General features: G+C 41.4%; 1 non-coding gene across 1 annotated transcript; it reads right to left on the bottom strand.

Annotated features, from left to right (window-relative positions):
* Positions 1–5,156: 5,156 nt before the first annotated feature.
* trnat-cgu (transfer RNA threonine (anticodon CGU)) lies at positions 5,157–5,228 on the bottom strand. The gene has a single exon. It is a non-coding gene; the product is annotated as a tRNA-Thr (tRNA).
* Between the last annotated feature and the right edge of the window lie 11,156 nt (positions 5,229–16,384).

The following is a 16,384-nucleotide window of genomic DNA, read 5'->3' as shown; positions in this document are numbered from 1 at the left end:
GTCTTTTTTTTCTTTAAAGACTCTTTAAGGTCCCACATTCTGCTCATCTGCTGGTTCATACTTGTAGGTGGAGGTCCAACCAGAGCAGGTTTTCACGGTTTAATGTTCAAAAAGCACATTTTTTCCCCCTCTTTCTTAGCAGACGTGGCTGCTGCAGCTGTTTTCGCCGTCTGTTTCAGAAGAACGGAAACAATCTGCTGCTTCGCTCTCGTCTTCGTCTTCTTCATGTCACCTGGAGGTAGTGAGAAAAAAAAAAAAACAACGGTGGACAGCGAGGTGGATTCGGGAGGATTTCAGAGAGCGCTGAAGGGCTGGAGGAGGTCACATGATCCACAGATCCCCCTATGACATCACAAAGGGAGCCAAATCTAACTGGAGCATTTTCACACACATTTACTGAAAGACAGAGCAGGAGAAACAGAGAGATGGTGGTCTTTTCTCATAATTTGAGGGTTTCTAGACAAATATTTAAGACAAAAGTATATTTTGCATTGATCTTTAAAGGAGATTAAAAATACAGTAAGTTGTGTGGTTCACCAAAGGCCCAATTATATTGTAATATACACAGTTTTTTAAAGCATTTCAAAGATATGAGCTTGGTCTAATAGGTGTGTTAGAAATAATAATCAAGGTGATGGTTACAAGCATATTAATTACTCTGATCAGCGACAAATATGCTGCACAGAACCTTTACACAATTCAACTCTATTTTTCTTACGTACTAAACTGTGATATATTAAGTTGTTTTACACAGAATGATGAAGGGATCATCTTTCTTTAACCTGAGGATTCCACCAGAGGGCTGAATTTAGTCTTCTATGAGTTGTCCAAGAGTGGAAACACAGAAAAAGTGAGCTCCTTAGGGGGCTTGAGAACAGTGAGACAGATGGGAAAAACTCAAACGGTGTTGTTGAATTAGAATTTAATATGACCATAGAATGTTTCAGGCCTTCTCAAATAAAGTTACTCTCTCCTCATGAGAGTGAACAGAATATGTCAATCTGACCCCCAGAATGTACCAGACAGACCTTGATTGTAGTGCTTTTGTTGTGCAAAACATATTCTGAAGTTTGATTATAGATACACGCCTTGCAACCAACATCCAACTGTTAGATTACCATAACATCACTACAGGAACGTGCTATCTGTGACGCCCGAACCTAAACAGTTAATCAGAAATGGTTACGTACTTTATGATATCCAACAAGCATTTAAACATGAGATGTTTGGAAACAGAACAGGAACGGAACGGGACAGGACACACCAGAGGGACATACACACGAGAGGGGGCTCCTCTGACCGGCCCCTCGGGGTCCGTCATGAGCCCAGCGCTGCGAGTACTTTACCTGTGACCTGTGACCAGAATAAACTGCTTGTGAGACCAGACTGAAAACCTCCGTTGAGTTCTTGAGCTGCCAATATAAGAACCGGACGAAAAAAAAGATCTAACAGTGTCAAAAATTTTGAGAATGAAGACCAAGTTGAAGACGGTTCAACTTTTGCTTGCAGTGACCCCATCTGGCCAATTAGCTCCAGTGTTGGAGGGATCCATTGTTGTGCTGAGGACGGCACATTTCCTGCACTGTGCTGCTTCCTGGTCGGAAAGGCAGCTTTTAAACCAGCTTAGAGAAAACTGAGAGAGACACATGAGGATGCACGCTGAATGTCCCCCCCCCCCCACAAAAAACGTGGATCAAACAGTCTGAGCTGCAGAACAGGCAGCACAGGTTTGATCTGTAAACGTAAGGAATGCCAACTCTTACTCTGGTGCTATATCTGGGTTTTAAATAGAAGCTGTGAAAGGCAGAAATATTTAGAAGGCTCCTGATAATCGCTTTTCTCATCCTGTTGGAGGAAACGTTATGGAGCACACTCATTTCCACCAGTGTGACATTGTCATGTGCTTATATGCTTTTATGGTACACATTCTTCTGCGATGGCTGCCTTCTCTAATCCAAACTATCTCTGGATGTGTTTGACCACCTGAACAGTAACACAGCCAATGCTTTAAAACATCTTAAAACAATAAAGGACTTCTACTTTCTCATGTTGCTTTCATGGATTATGGGATCAGTGTTATTATTATTATTTTTGAAATTATTGACACTATTCACATAGAAAAATCACACAGGTTGCCATGGAAACAAACTGCAGCATGAATTTACCAACAGATGTCAGTCACAGTGGCCTTGACCGATCGATGCACATGAGCCAAAATAAATCTCAGACGACCTTCAGCATCATTTTCTTTGTTTACATGCTGAGAGCTGCTTTCAGTCTCATGACAGACGAATGTCCTTTTGCACCATCATGTGTGATTATAGTGAAATTATCCCAATGATATCACGATCACAATGTGATACTATGGGACTTAAAGGAAAACACCGTGCACACACAAACTGCTGATGGTGGCAGCAGAAACTAGAGCAGGTGCTGCAGCTGTGCTTCACACTCTGCCTGCACTTTATAATGTATTTACAATTTCTGCTCTATTTTCCAAAATATATGTATTTAGTTAGGGTTAGGGTTAGGGTTAGGGTTACTGACATTGTGCTTGAATGAATCACTTTCTGCATTTGCAGTTTTGGGCCTATTTCCACCTGATTAATAACACAGACAGCTGGATAATGGCTTCACACGAAGAAGACACTTGTACCATTAAGTGTAGCAACATAAATCATTATTATTATTATTAGAATGTATTAATCTCCATCAAAATAGGGTGAAGTACAGTGAATTCAGTGATAGATAGGTAGATAGATAGATAGATAGATAGATAGATAGATAGATAGATAGATAGATAGTGTGGGGAATTTTAATATTACTTTTGATCACTACTTATACATGGCCAATACGAACGCGCTGACAATAGATAAATAGATAGATAGATAGATAGATAGATAGATAGATAGATAGATGCACAGTTGGTCTAAACAAGTGTCAGCAGGGTTTTTTTGTCGGTGTCAGAATCAGAATCAGCTTTTATTGACAGAGTATGTGAACACATGCAAGGAATTTGACTTTGTAATTCAAGGATTCAAGGAACTTTATTTGTCATACCAACACATGTTTACACATGGGGAGGTACGAAATTACGTTCTCAGGTCCCGTTTTAAGCCAAGATGAATATCAAATAACAAATAAAATATAGAAAATAGAGGTCCTACATAAAATAAAATAGAAGTACTTGGTGCAGGTAGGTGTGTGTGGGGTGGGGACGTGGGATCTGCAGAGCACCACCAGAGTTCAGCAGTCTAACAGATCAAATCAGACAAAAACAAGGAAAGGAGCAACAAAGCTGAACACAGTAAACACACATTTAACTTAAGCAAAGAAAAGAAACATTTTTGGTCTGTGTACAATGTAAATATATAAATATATACAGTTAAGCCCGAAATTATTCATACCCCTGGCAAGTTTTGACTTAAAGTTACTTTTATTCAACCAGCAAATTTTCTTGATTGGAAATGGCACAGGCGTCTCCCAGAAGATTATAAGGCGATTTACAAGAGGCATCATTGTGGAAAAAAATATTTCTCAGTTTTTATTTACATTTGAACAAAAAGTGGCATGGCCAAAATTATTCATACCCTTCTCTATAATCAATAGAAAAGCCTTTATTGGCTATTACAGCAATCAAACGCTTCCTATAATTGCTGACCAGCTTTTTGCATGTCTCACTGGTATTTTTGCCCATCCATCTTTAGCGATGAGCTCCAACTCTTTCAGGTTGGAGGGTCTCTTTGCCATCACCCTGATCTTTAGCTCCCTCCACAGATTCTCAATTGGATTCAAGTCAGGACTCTGGCTGGGCTACTGCAAAACCTTAATGTTTTTGTCCGCTAACCATTTCTTCACCACTTTTGCTGTGTGTTTTGGGTCGTTGTCGTGCTGAAATGTCCACTGGTGCCCAAGGCCAAGTTTCTCTGCAGACTGCTTGATGAATAATTTCAGGCTTAACCCTTTAAGCGCTAAATTGCGACAAGCAACGTTGCTGAATAAAACAGGCTGTATCTATAAATGTGGTGCCGAATCTTGTTACTACTTTTCACCAGGACATGGCGGACATGTGTGCCTGTAATCTGAGCAGCATTTGTGGGCATGGTTCTATTCAAAGTTTTAGAGTAAAAAGAGTTTGTAAAACACCCTCCGGCGCAGAGACGCAGCGGCGAAGCAGAACTAGTAGTGCAGAGCGTAGCGAGAGCGAAAGAGTGTTTTTTCATTTACTCACGATGCCGAGAGGTCGGTTTACCGTTGACGAAGTACTTCGTCAGGTACTGGCTGACTCCGATTCCGAGGAGGAAGACATGCAGTTGTCTAGTGAAGCAGAAACTGACATTAGTAGTGACGGCGAGTCCGCAATCAGCACATGGTATAGCGGATGCTTCACCTCAGCGTGGCCGGGGTAGAAGCATTCTGCGAACGTCAAGCAGGGGACGTGGTCGAGGTGGCAGGGGGGCTCATAACACCGCAAATATGGGTGAATGTAGCGGGGATGAAAACAACCGCGGTTGTCGTGGTAGACGCGGGAAAAAACACACCGCTAATGGCGTTTCATTGCCGCACCGTAAATCACGGCGGCGATGATAATGATGATGATGGCTGGCAGTTCTTGAGAGAAGAGGAAGAGTATCAAAAGTGGATCCGAAATTTTGATGAGCCTGTTGGTTATTGTGGAGACGATCTGACAAATTCTGAGCCCATTGATTTCATCTCTCTTTTTCTGAATGATGAATTCTGGAGCCTATCCCAAATTTCGTTTCATAGTAAAGATATTTCACATTTACAGTATGCTTTTATCTCAAACCACTTTAAAGTTATAGCCTTTTGAAACCTTGATATCAAAATTGAACATTTTCCAATATGGCCGCCACCTTGTGACGTCATAATATGCAAATTAGATGAATAATTTCACTCCCATCACAGACTTTGAGTCATACTGAACAATTTTCACATTGACAGTATACCTTTATCTTGGTTAACTGTATATAAGTGTAGGAGTAAAAAAACTGTGACAGTGTGAAAACAGAGCAATGCAGTGATGCAGATACAGCAGCTTTGCTATGATGCATCTTTACTTACATGGCAGATCAGGACAACACTCACACTGTAGCCTATTAACGCTCATTTATCGATCCGAGCTGATGACTCCAAAAAGGCACGGACGGGGTTCGAACCCGCGATCTTCGGTTTACGAGACCGACGCCTTACCACTTGGCCACCGCGCCTGCGCCATTTTCTCCTCCTAAACATTTTTATTCCCAACTATTCACGTCTGCAGAGTTCTCCTCACGGATTATTATATACATATCAGGGGTACCTGTTGTCCTCCAAACACCGTCGGAGCTCTACTTCCTCCCTCCGTCACACACGTGACCCGTGAGAGGCAAGAATGACACGTGCATTGTTGTGTTGTATTGTTGTGATGGGGCCACGAGGGGGCGCTGTTACCTACCACGTGTGAGCGACGCGGGTCTCTGATCTCTTGCAGATTTCTGCAGGCAGAGGTCTCTGCTGTGCTGCCTCAGCGAGAGGAGCTCATAGAGGAGGTGAGAGTCGATCTTTGCTTTCTCATATTTGTTAAATATTCACAGGTAGAGGAGCTGTTGAACTTCCTGAGAGACAAAACTGACGGTAACGCTGCCTGCAGGCTGTAATGATTCATGTTACACCTACAACAGGCCACCATCACACTGCCCTTAAATCTCTGATGTAGGAAAGGACAAGTTTCACTTTCATTTCATGTTGCAAAATGAAAAATATGCAAAGTTTATGAAGTGCAATAAGTTAATCTCCTCTGGAAAAAGAGCTGACGGTGGAGAAAAAGGTCAGAGGGTCACTACAAAGTTGCTGAAGCGACATGATCGGGTTTAGAAGTTTATCAATAATATGTGAGGAGGGTGTGATATGGGTAGGGAGGAGGGGTCATCCTCTGGAGACACGACACGGTTTTATCTAATAGATGCTACCATGAAACTTCCCCAGTTAATCACTTACACTAACACAGGTATTTTCTCTATCACAAGCTTTTTTTTTAATTCATATATTTAAATATGCACAATATGCATTATCTAATTAAACATGCACTAATCTGCACGCATTTTCCAGATCAGAAATCAGGTTTTTCAGTGGACATTCTGCATAAAAAACAATTTCCGCCATGTTTTCAGGAATAAAATGTTCTAGAAATCAGGCTCTGAATGATATATGAACAAAACCCCTGTGTAAAAACCCTGCAGGATACAGAGAAGGAATAAAACCGGAGAGTTTGGTGTTTGCAAGTGCTGCTGAAGCGAAGATTTCTGGCTCAGAGTGAGAAAAAAAACCCAAGATAGATATGAATTTGTGAGAAACCTACATAAAAATAAACACCTGAATGTGTATTTTTGGTTGTCTCCTGCTTGACGTGGAAGAAAAATAGCCCAACATCTCACATTTGACCAACGCACCTTAAAGTTGTGTTATTTCCTGTGTCTCCAAACCAAATTTTAAGGCAGCCCATGCTCTCCCATGAAGACGTTTTGCTCTGAATCCGTATTGAACACGCTGAGATTGAGCTTGCATAGCTAATAACTATGAGAACCAGTAGGCTGCTTGTAATTCTCAGCAATACAATATGCATGAAGCCAGACTGCAGCTTTTCTCTGTCTTTCTTTTCAAAAACATCAAAGATGAATGCTCGCCTGAGGGCAGCCCCCCCCCCACACACACACACACACACACACACACTTTTTCTCTTCTTTTTTTTTTTTTGAATCAGATATCCTAGAGGCTGTTTGAAAAATGAATAAGACTCATTTCCATTGGGAATGAGTTAGCAGTGAAAATCACAGATGTGGAGTATTCACCTTGACCTGCTTATAGCCAGTCGTCAGGACAGGAGAGAGAGAGAGAGAGAGAGAGAGAGAGAGAGAGAGAGAGCGAGAGAGAGAGAGAGAGAGAGACAGAGAGAGAGAGAGAGAGAATAAACTTGAATAAACCACATAGGTAGATTTAATTCAGGGCACCTTGAAATGTGACACTGACTCGCTTTAGTGTTTCATCTGTCTGAAACCTTCACGTAAAATAGTTCTGGATGGTGTTACCACACGTCGGAGGTGATAATCATTTACAGAAACACACTCCCAACGTTATTTTTGGAGGAACATTCTGGCTGTTAAGCTGTAGCCCCTCTAGGGTCTGAATATTTGTGCTTCTCTGTGATTTAAGATTCATGCTCTTTGTGCCCTTAAGATGAAGCTTTATCGAACAAAACGTCTCAGAAACAAGCTGCGATACAACAGGATAAGCAGCCCCTCGGTGAATCTGAGGGATTTTTAAACTGCTGGAGGTGCTTTAGGAGTTTATTTTAAAATGTCACATGGAATTGATTCTTTTAAGCAGCTTTGCATTTTTATTATTGATATTCATCATAAACCGCTGCAGCATCACGACCTGAGAGATACATGTTCCAGCCAGAGATCACATGGAGCAGCTCACTCCCTGAGAGAATAAGAAGTATCACTGCAGCGATCTGTTAAATTATTTATCAGTGTAATGCTGTAAAAAATATTCTTCTTTTGCCGGGTTTGTGCAAGAATACTCCTGTGCCCTTTCTTACATCTGAATCTTGCTATCTGACCAGCAAAATGATATTCTGCACTAATCTGTTAGCATGTTAGAGTGGCCATCTTGGCGCTGAGTGCTTATTTTATATCACAGTAGTGTATCAGGTCACGTTTTTAATCAGACAGTGAAGCACATCCAACTTCGGGCTGATTTTAAAGCACTCCACAATAACACAACCGCACCCAAACTGATTTAAATCGCTCTAAAACAGACCAGTTGTATATTTAATACATAATATATTATGTATTATTATTTACCTGAGACATCCGTGTAAATATCTACTAAACTTCACTATTTATCTCAGGTAGTTTCGGGGCCTGGAGCCGTTTGCACAGAACACCTTAATTTAGTATTTTCCCTTAAAATCTGATTTAAGGGTCCTTTAAGATAAAAGCAGTTGCACAAAACACTCTTAAATATTTAATGTTTCATCTTCATCTTTGTCTTATACTGAAGGAATCTCTTGCACAAAAAAAGGATCTTAGCAACCAAAGTCACTTCCTGGAGTTTCTGCTGGTTGCCTGGCAACTGATCCAGCCCCAGAAATTCAGCACATCTTAAGTGTAAATACGGATTAAGTGAACAAGAGACAAGATGTTTATGGGCGAGCTTTAGATGTGCTGGTAGGTGGATTATGGTTCCTTTTGGACAAAGACAGGCTAGCTGTTTCTAGGCTTTATGCTAAGCTAAGCTAACGCTAGCTGCTGACATGAAAGTGGTCAGTTTTCTAACTAACTGAGCAGCCAAAATATCACCCTGACCTTTGCCTTTAATAATCATAGTTACATAGTTATGTACTCATAGTATGTGGGCTTATTATCTCCAGATTTTAAAACAGTTTTTAATGCTGTAGTCGTAGTGAATTGCAGTTTTATATTGAGTACAGTAACATTACCTTACATGTACAAACATGCACGTTACATTACAATTACCTGCCCCACCGTTCGTCCTTTCAGTGGAAAAGTGTGAACTGAGAACTCTTTAGGCAAAACAGTAACTGAAGTAAACTCAAACTATTTTAGTGTAGTTAAAATACTGTGTTGTTATTAAAAGACACTGAATAACTTTAACAAACTTGTTAACTAGCTGATTTAACGACACTGTACAACATACAACATGCTCCTTCTATAAAATCCATAAACCAACATGTAGACAATTCCAGTTATATGAAGTTTTGAGAATCTTGTGCTGTTGATGTATGATATCACTCCTGCGAGCCTTTCTTTAATGTTTTTAATATATGAACTCCACCACATGCCCGCACGGCCGACTGACGAGTAAAAATCGGGAAATAAAACGTGTGTAAATTCATCTCAATCCAGAGTGGCAGCCAACACGGCGGCTCTTTGCTGCTGCAGCGTGAGGAGAAAATCATTGTGCTGGACGTGACCCCGGCCACAAGCAGACGTGCGAGTGTGAAATCCAGTTGAAAGGTAAGCAGCTGATAAAGCTACATAACAAAAGGCAATATCATCTCACCCCCCTCGCTCCGAGATCTCTTTTCATCCATCTCTCTCTGCATTCATCTCCTCCTCCATGGGGCTGTTTTCACAACTTCATAGAGCAGACAGATGTAAGTTTTTACAAAATAATAAATCACTTTGGAGGTGCAGTTCACTGAAAAGCCTTGTGGGGCTGAAATGTGGAACCAGAAACCAGTTGTTGTATTTTGGCACAACCCGGCTCAATTTATGTTTCTCTTTTTTTTCTTTTGGCTTAATGTGTACGGAGCAATTAGGTGCACATCACTCATGCCTGTTGGGTCTGTTACCATAGCTACAATACGATTGTGCAGACAATCATCTGGTCCTTGTTTCCTCCAATAGGGTCGCACGGCTGAAGCTGCAATATAAAGTAAAGATGCTCATCTTTCAGCAACACACTAGTAAGAATCCGAAATAGGTTTATGAGTGCGAGAAAGTATTGCAGAGTGGCAGGCAGGGGACTGCGCCCAGTCATGGCGGAGCACAGAAACAAGATCCGACAAGCCACACAGCAGGAGAGGAAGGTGAGAGCATCTACCATTTTGAAATTCAACTCCTCTTATTGTCCACTGAAAAGAGTTTGGCGGAACAAAACAGTGGCAGTAAACAAGATATGCCTCTGCATTCAAGCCCTGAACGCAAAAAGGGAGCAGGAGGAACAAAAAAGGAGGTGTCACTTTAAATGAAATGCATTAGTTGGATGAAAGCAGTGCATGCGTGTACTTTTAAATGTTGTCTGAGGCTGCTCAGGTCAAATTCAGTTTCAATTGGTGAGATCAAAGAATCCCAGCTGAAAAGATGTTCTTTTTCTGTTGCATAAGGTGGAAGTGGGAAAACAACGTCAAAACAGGGTTTTTGGTTTAAATGTGTCCTTGGCGAATTTACAAGTAGTTATACAGATGTGGCCTCAGTCAAAGGGAGCTCCAAATCCCATCAATCAGAACATCTGAGGAAAAGATGCGTTCAGGGACAATCATGGAGCAGCTTTGAGGCCAGGCTTGTTGAAATCAAAGGCCTGAGAGATGATTTTTTTTTTTTTTTTCGCAGGCTATCGGTATCATTCTGAGAAAAATAAATGTAGTCAGTTAATCTGCGGCTTGGAAAAGGACAACAGCCAATGCAGCATGTTCAAGCTGCCCCCCTACTGGGCGGCCCATGAGCCTGTCGATATGGTGGTTTGATGTTGGATGGAAAATAAGAACCCCCCACAACAAACAGAGAGGGCTGGAACAGAGAGACTGGAACAGAGAAAGAGAGGGTAGAAAGGGAAGAACCATCGACAGATGGACTCTGTTGTGATTAAAGATGGCGGCAGTCTTCACTGCAGACTACGAAGGACTATACTCGATCCACAGAAAAGCGGTGGGAGTAGTCTGCAATTGTGGACAACAAAACCAAGAGCCACACAGTAAGGTAAACCAGCAGGTATGATGTTTGCTTTTGAATCTCTGCGGATGAAAACTACGCTAACCAGCAACTTTCCATTGTGTCGTTTATCGCTCTATTATGTCTGTTATCGTTTTTCATGTCAGTGCCATACTGGGTCTGTTGTGTCCTCCCTCTCATCAACACCGAAGCACATCATTTGATTTGACCAGTGAATGTGCATCCCATGACCAGACTGCTGAAGACCCCCGGTAGACTGAACGCTTAAATTAATCTGAATTCTTTCAAGCCAGCAGACGTCTGGTCTGACAATGTACTTTCGCCGTTTGGCACACGGTTACAGATGTATGTCTTTGGTATTATATATCGCCATAGGAAGCACGGGCCCTTTAATAAGATTTTTCTCCCCTTCTTGTGGGGACATGGTGCCTCTGTGAACTAGAATATCCCACAAAATAAACTCAAGACTGAAAATTGCTCAATCCTCTGTGCCTAATCCACTCCAAGGCTTGTTAGTCATGATATATTCAGCCAGGACAAAGGACATCAGCGGGACTCCAGAATACATTTTCTGACAGTCTTCTGATATTTCTCTGGATCATTTTCAGAACTTAAAACAAACACCGGGTGTGTTTAATATGCCCGACACACTTTTATTGAAACCCTCTTATCTTAACAACTTGGTTAATCATATCAGTGCTTTCGAGTGTCTCAGTTTAGCCCGTACGCCCCGTGTATTTTTAGTTTTGAGGGCTTTGAAAGATGTCTTGTCTTGTTTGTTGTTTCTTTTGTTCGTCTCAACTTTAAGTGAATCCTCTGAGAATCGGCAATCTGAAAAATAGAAATCTCCATTGTGTGCACTCAGAATGGGAGCATTCATTTAAACGCCTTAATGGGCTTTTGTTCATCAGAGAGTCTTCAGCAGAGATAAGCCTTTTTCAGCCAAGGCCTACCAGAGAGTCTAAATCCACACTGACAGGTGGAACAAAAGGCGACTGAAAGCACCGAAGTGGGGAACATGAAGTTGTCCCCTGGTGCCACTTAACTGCAGCAGCATGTTTAAGAGTTCGCACACACTCTAAAACATAAATATAATGCCAAATAAGAAACTGTGGAATCATCCACACATCTGAATTCATCCTTCAGTAGGAGCCGTGATGATTATAACTCTTTCTAAGCTACAAAATTCAAGATTTGCATTTTTCTCTAATAGGAAATCACTGATCAGTAGATACATAGATCATTGAGGAATAACTCAACAACTCCTATTGATGGCTTTTCACAGCTACATCTCCGGCACAGTATGTTACTTTCACATAAGCGGAGCTGATTTCAGAAACAGCCACGTCTGCTGTAGAGAAACGTCTCCTATTGTTCGCCTGCCTGCTGAGCAGCTCCACTGGGCCCGCTGCTTCAGGGCTTCTTGTTTGTAGTTCAATTCTGCCGCCATGCCCAGACGTTTCCAGCTGTTCAACACATTCAATTTACCAACCGTGTGGTCACACGACTTCTCGCTCGTGTTACTGGAACCTTTCATGAACAAATGCAGGCGAGGGTTAAATGCAAGGAGGGAAAAGTCCCCCATAAAATGTTTTCTTTACATTTCTAGGTGCAAATAAAGCTTTACCATAAAGAACTTTGATTTGATTATTATCTGTTATCATAATTCACGTCACCATAGTGTGTGCCATGTACAGGATCCACAATATCCTTGGTGCAAAATGCCCACAGGATAACATTGCCTCTGTAGTTAATGATGAAAAGGACCTAAAAAAAGTCAAATATGTCAGTGAGTGCAGCCCAACTTTAAAGCTCAAGAGTGCCCGTTCAAAGTGTTGCATCCATGGAGAGCAACAGTGTTCTTTAGAAACGGAATAACACACGATTTGATGCTTAAACGTATTTTCCTGCTGTACGTGAATGCATCATTAGCGATGTAGTCTTGAACCTCTGAGCTCAAGAAGTCTGTCGGCATTATATTGAAACCATCCCCAAGTTGAAAACAGCACTGCTGATGATTCAGCTCTGCTCTAGCTAAGAGAACAGCTGGAACGGGCCTCAGAAGGTGCTGTGAAATCCTTAATTTGAGTTTGTGCTCTGTGGTTTACGCTCTGCAACAGTTCCCACATCGGTGATGATAAATTCAGCTCTTTAATTAGCTGCATCATATGAAGTTTGGCTGCCGTGAATAGCTTCACGATGGGTCCAGACACCTGGAAGTAACGGATGAATCTGAAAACCCAAAACTCAGCGTTCCCAGAATCAGACCCAAGCAGTTTATAGTTTCAACGCTCCTCACCTGTGGAACAAGCCTCCTCAACACCTGAGCTCTGCTAAAACGGTCAGCTCATTTAAATCAGGTCTTAAAACATCACTGTTCACTGCGGCTCTCCAATAATAGAGCTACATAACTTTCTTGTTATCTATAATAATTCATCAAAATGCTTTTATTGTCTTTTAATGCATCTTATCTTAAGCTTTAACTATTTATTTGCTTGTGCTTTTATTATCTTTTGCATGAAATTTAGTGTCCTGTTTTTATAGTGTTTTAAGTCCCTGTAGAGCACTTTGATTTGCCTTGTCTCTGAATGGTGCTGTAGAAATAAAATTCTGTCTAAACTAGTGGTATTACAGCATATTTTGATTGTTTTCATTGAGGAATGTAGAGTAAATTAAAAACCTCCTTCTGCCGTGAATCAAGCTAAAACTAGTAGTATTTCTTCTTCCTCAGAAACAAATGGATGGCAAAGACAAACTATTATGGCGAGATTCTGCTTCGGCCAGGCCTTGTCGTGTGGAGGTGACGAGAGGGATGTTAGCGTTACTGCAGCCCGGCGTATTCAGTAACCGTGCAATGGAAGCGCCAATTAATGGATGCACTGCTGGAGGATGTGCGAGGAAGACGATCAAACTCAAGGTAAGAGATGTTGATGCATGTAAATCATCTCATTTGGTCCATCATCATCTTCAAAATGTGTGCACAAAGGATTTGGTTCGGGCTTTACTTTCGACCCTGTTGTAAGCGGGAGACGGAAGCTCCCTCCTCATCACTTGCAGCACTGAACTGGTCTGTTGATGGAGACACAGCGACACCCAGTTCAGTGCTGCAGCTTTTAGTTCCACGATTTTGTTTTCAAGGGACTGAAAGGTTCCTTCAGCTCGTCGTTGTCTGCGATTCCACCGCGGCCTGAAAACTCATTTACAGACTGTTTGCTGACGTGTGACAAAGCGGCGGCTGGTTTTTTATTCTCCTGTCACTCCATGTTGATGCATCGAAGCTGAAGAATGAACAAAAAAAACAACCTGTACTTTAGTGATGCACGGATTGTGTTATAGCTGCGGTCAGTCGGGGGAGTCTCATTAACGTTCTGATGGACTGTGGTGGCTGAAATAATCCATCATTATTTAGGTGCCGTGAACCTCTGCCAGACCATCATATGTAATTTGATAATCTCTCTGTAACAAGTGCACGAAGGGACTTGCTTTTGAAATGCCTTGTAGAACAATGTTCAGCTGTTACAACCAGTCGTCACTTGTTCTTAAAAATCCATTCAGCACCCACATTCTTTAGAAATCTACTAAAGGCTCAGGAACCATTCAGAGACTAAATAATGTGTCAAGATGGTTATCTGAAGTTTATTAGGCAACATAAAGTCAATCCGAGCAGATTAGATTAGATTAGATTAGATTTAGAGTAAAGATACAGGCGGTTTGAAGCTTCAGTTTGTGGCTGAAATAGTGCTGCGAGCACTCAACCAATCAGAAATGTTCTGAGCTGCAAGTCCCACCCCCAGAGTTCCTGTACGTTAGAAAGGTACTTCCTCCTGAGCGCGGACTTCCTGGGGGTAAAATAATTACTTTAGAGCCTGGACCCCACGGTGGAAACACTGAGTTCCTCCAAAGGTTCCTGGGGAAAGTTCCAGCAGTGGAAACGCAGCTTCTGAATATCAGAATGAAAGTTCAGTGAGAGGAATCTCTTTCCAAAGCTTTTTTCAATGAATAAGGGTCACATCCTCTGCCCCAAATCTCTTTTTTAACAGTCAAACTTTGGTCAAGAGTGTGACTATAATGGAAATCTGTCCAGGAGTGTAAAGAAATCAGTGTTGTAGCTGGAAGTTGTCGATGAGGTTCTGAATCATTGTCAAGCTTTTCTAGAGGAAGAAATCCTGACCTTTGACATCTATGTTGTGAGAGCACCAAAATGGGAACAGCAACAATAGAAGCACAGTAGACGATCCAAGTAAAATGACTGATGCCATAAAGAAAAGAAAAGAGTGTTTGAGCATCAGGACGCTTGAATTATTGCTGTCCAAAATCAATTTTGCCTCGAGGAAGCTGAAGTGTGTTGGGTCTTTTTCATGTTTTATCTCGCTGGCATAAATAATGTAAGCACTGCGCACTTTAACAGGTTTTTAGGTTCGAGCAGGCAATTCAAGTGATACGATGAGACACAGTGTGAAAATTATATTCCTGTTCTTCCTCGTGCTCCCAAATGGTTCGTGCTAATTACATAATCAAATGCGTTTCCATGGTTATCCATCAGCCTTTCATCTTGGACTCAGTTAAACCGTGTGACTGCTCCGTGCTTGCCTGGCATGAAAGCACAGAAATTGACAACAGCCTTTATTGCTGTGTTTTGGTCTGTCCTTTATTCTTTGTACTTTAAAGTCATAAAGTAATAACACCATCAAGTGCATCTAACAGCGCCGCTAAAATGTAGTAAAAAGCTCTGAGTTGAAATGCTATTGCACTGAATGTCTTGTTTCAAAGCATCATTACTTGTGCTAGAACGTAAAAAAGGCGCCTCAGTGCAGCTCTGTGTGTCCACTTTGTCACGTGTTCGCCGCCAGAACAGTCAAAATAAATACTTAAATTTTGTGTAATGGCGCAAAGTGGCATATTGATGGCTGGCTGTAACGCTCCAGTGTTTACACAGAGGAGGTTTGCCACTGCTCAGTTTGGTTTTCATCATAGATGTATTGATTTAATTCATAAACACACCAAAACATGAACACATTTATCTCCAAGGCTGTTGCAAAACATATCATTCAGACAGAGGTGCAAGCCACTGCAAGCAGTTATATCGCTTGGTTCAGAGCCACCAGACTCTATTGACAAAAACACAGATTTTATCTTGCAGAACATCCTGGTTGCTGGTCTATTGTTTCTTCAGTCAGTCAGCTTGTATATGTTTTTGTGTGACTTTGGTGTTTTAAACAATTAGTTCAGATCCAAACTAATGTGTTAAAACACCAAAGTCACAGCAGCTAGCCTCGCAACTCTTGTGTTATTCTGTGAGGTAAAAATAGTGATTTTGTTAATGGAGTCTGGTGGCTGCAATATGTGTATATTGGAAACCAGACATGGCATTCACAGTTTGCACATTATAAGAAGCCTGGTCATGTTTTTAGTGAATACGTCATTATGCATGTTGTGATAAGAGACGGACAGTTATATTTGTGGCCTGTTGTCCATCATGTGCTGAAGTAAAATATCATAAGTCATAAACTCAGTCATCATAGAGTTTCACTAAGTTTACCAGTAGTAGTTACAGCTTCATCAGATGCTCTGGTGAAACCTCCAGGTGGTAAAAATGATGACAAAGGCCACCTGAATGCACCAGCATACAGGAAAATCTGTACCATGGTACGCTGATTTAACTGATTAAAAGACTTTGGTTGATGTTATCAGCTGGAATAAAAACCTACAGACTTTTTGTCTCTAAAGCATGTTGTTGCCCAACCTGCTTTATAAACACAGCTCACTTTGAAACAGTCTCGCTTTTCTAACCACAAACAACTGCTATATCGCTCTCTGCACACACACCAGACTCCATTGACAAAAACAGTAATTTAACCTCTGAAAACATGCAAGTTGCTGGTCTACTATTGCCTTGATGGGTTAGT

The sequence above is a fragment of the Pempheris klunzingeri genome, chromosome 17 (assembly GCF_042242105.1).
Source record: "Pempheris klunzingeri isolate RE-2024b chromosome 17, fPemKlu1.hap1, whole genome shotgun sequence".
NCBI classification, from domain to species: Eukaryota; Metazoa; Chordata; class Actinopteri; order Acropomatiformes; family Pempheridae; genus Pempheris; species Pempheris klunzingeri.
Note: the sequence above shows the minus strand (reverse complement) of the source record. Positions and strands in the feature narration are given on the sequence as shown.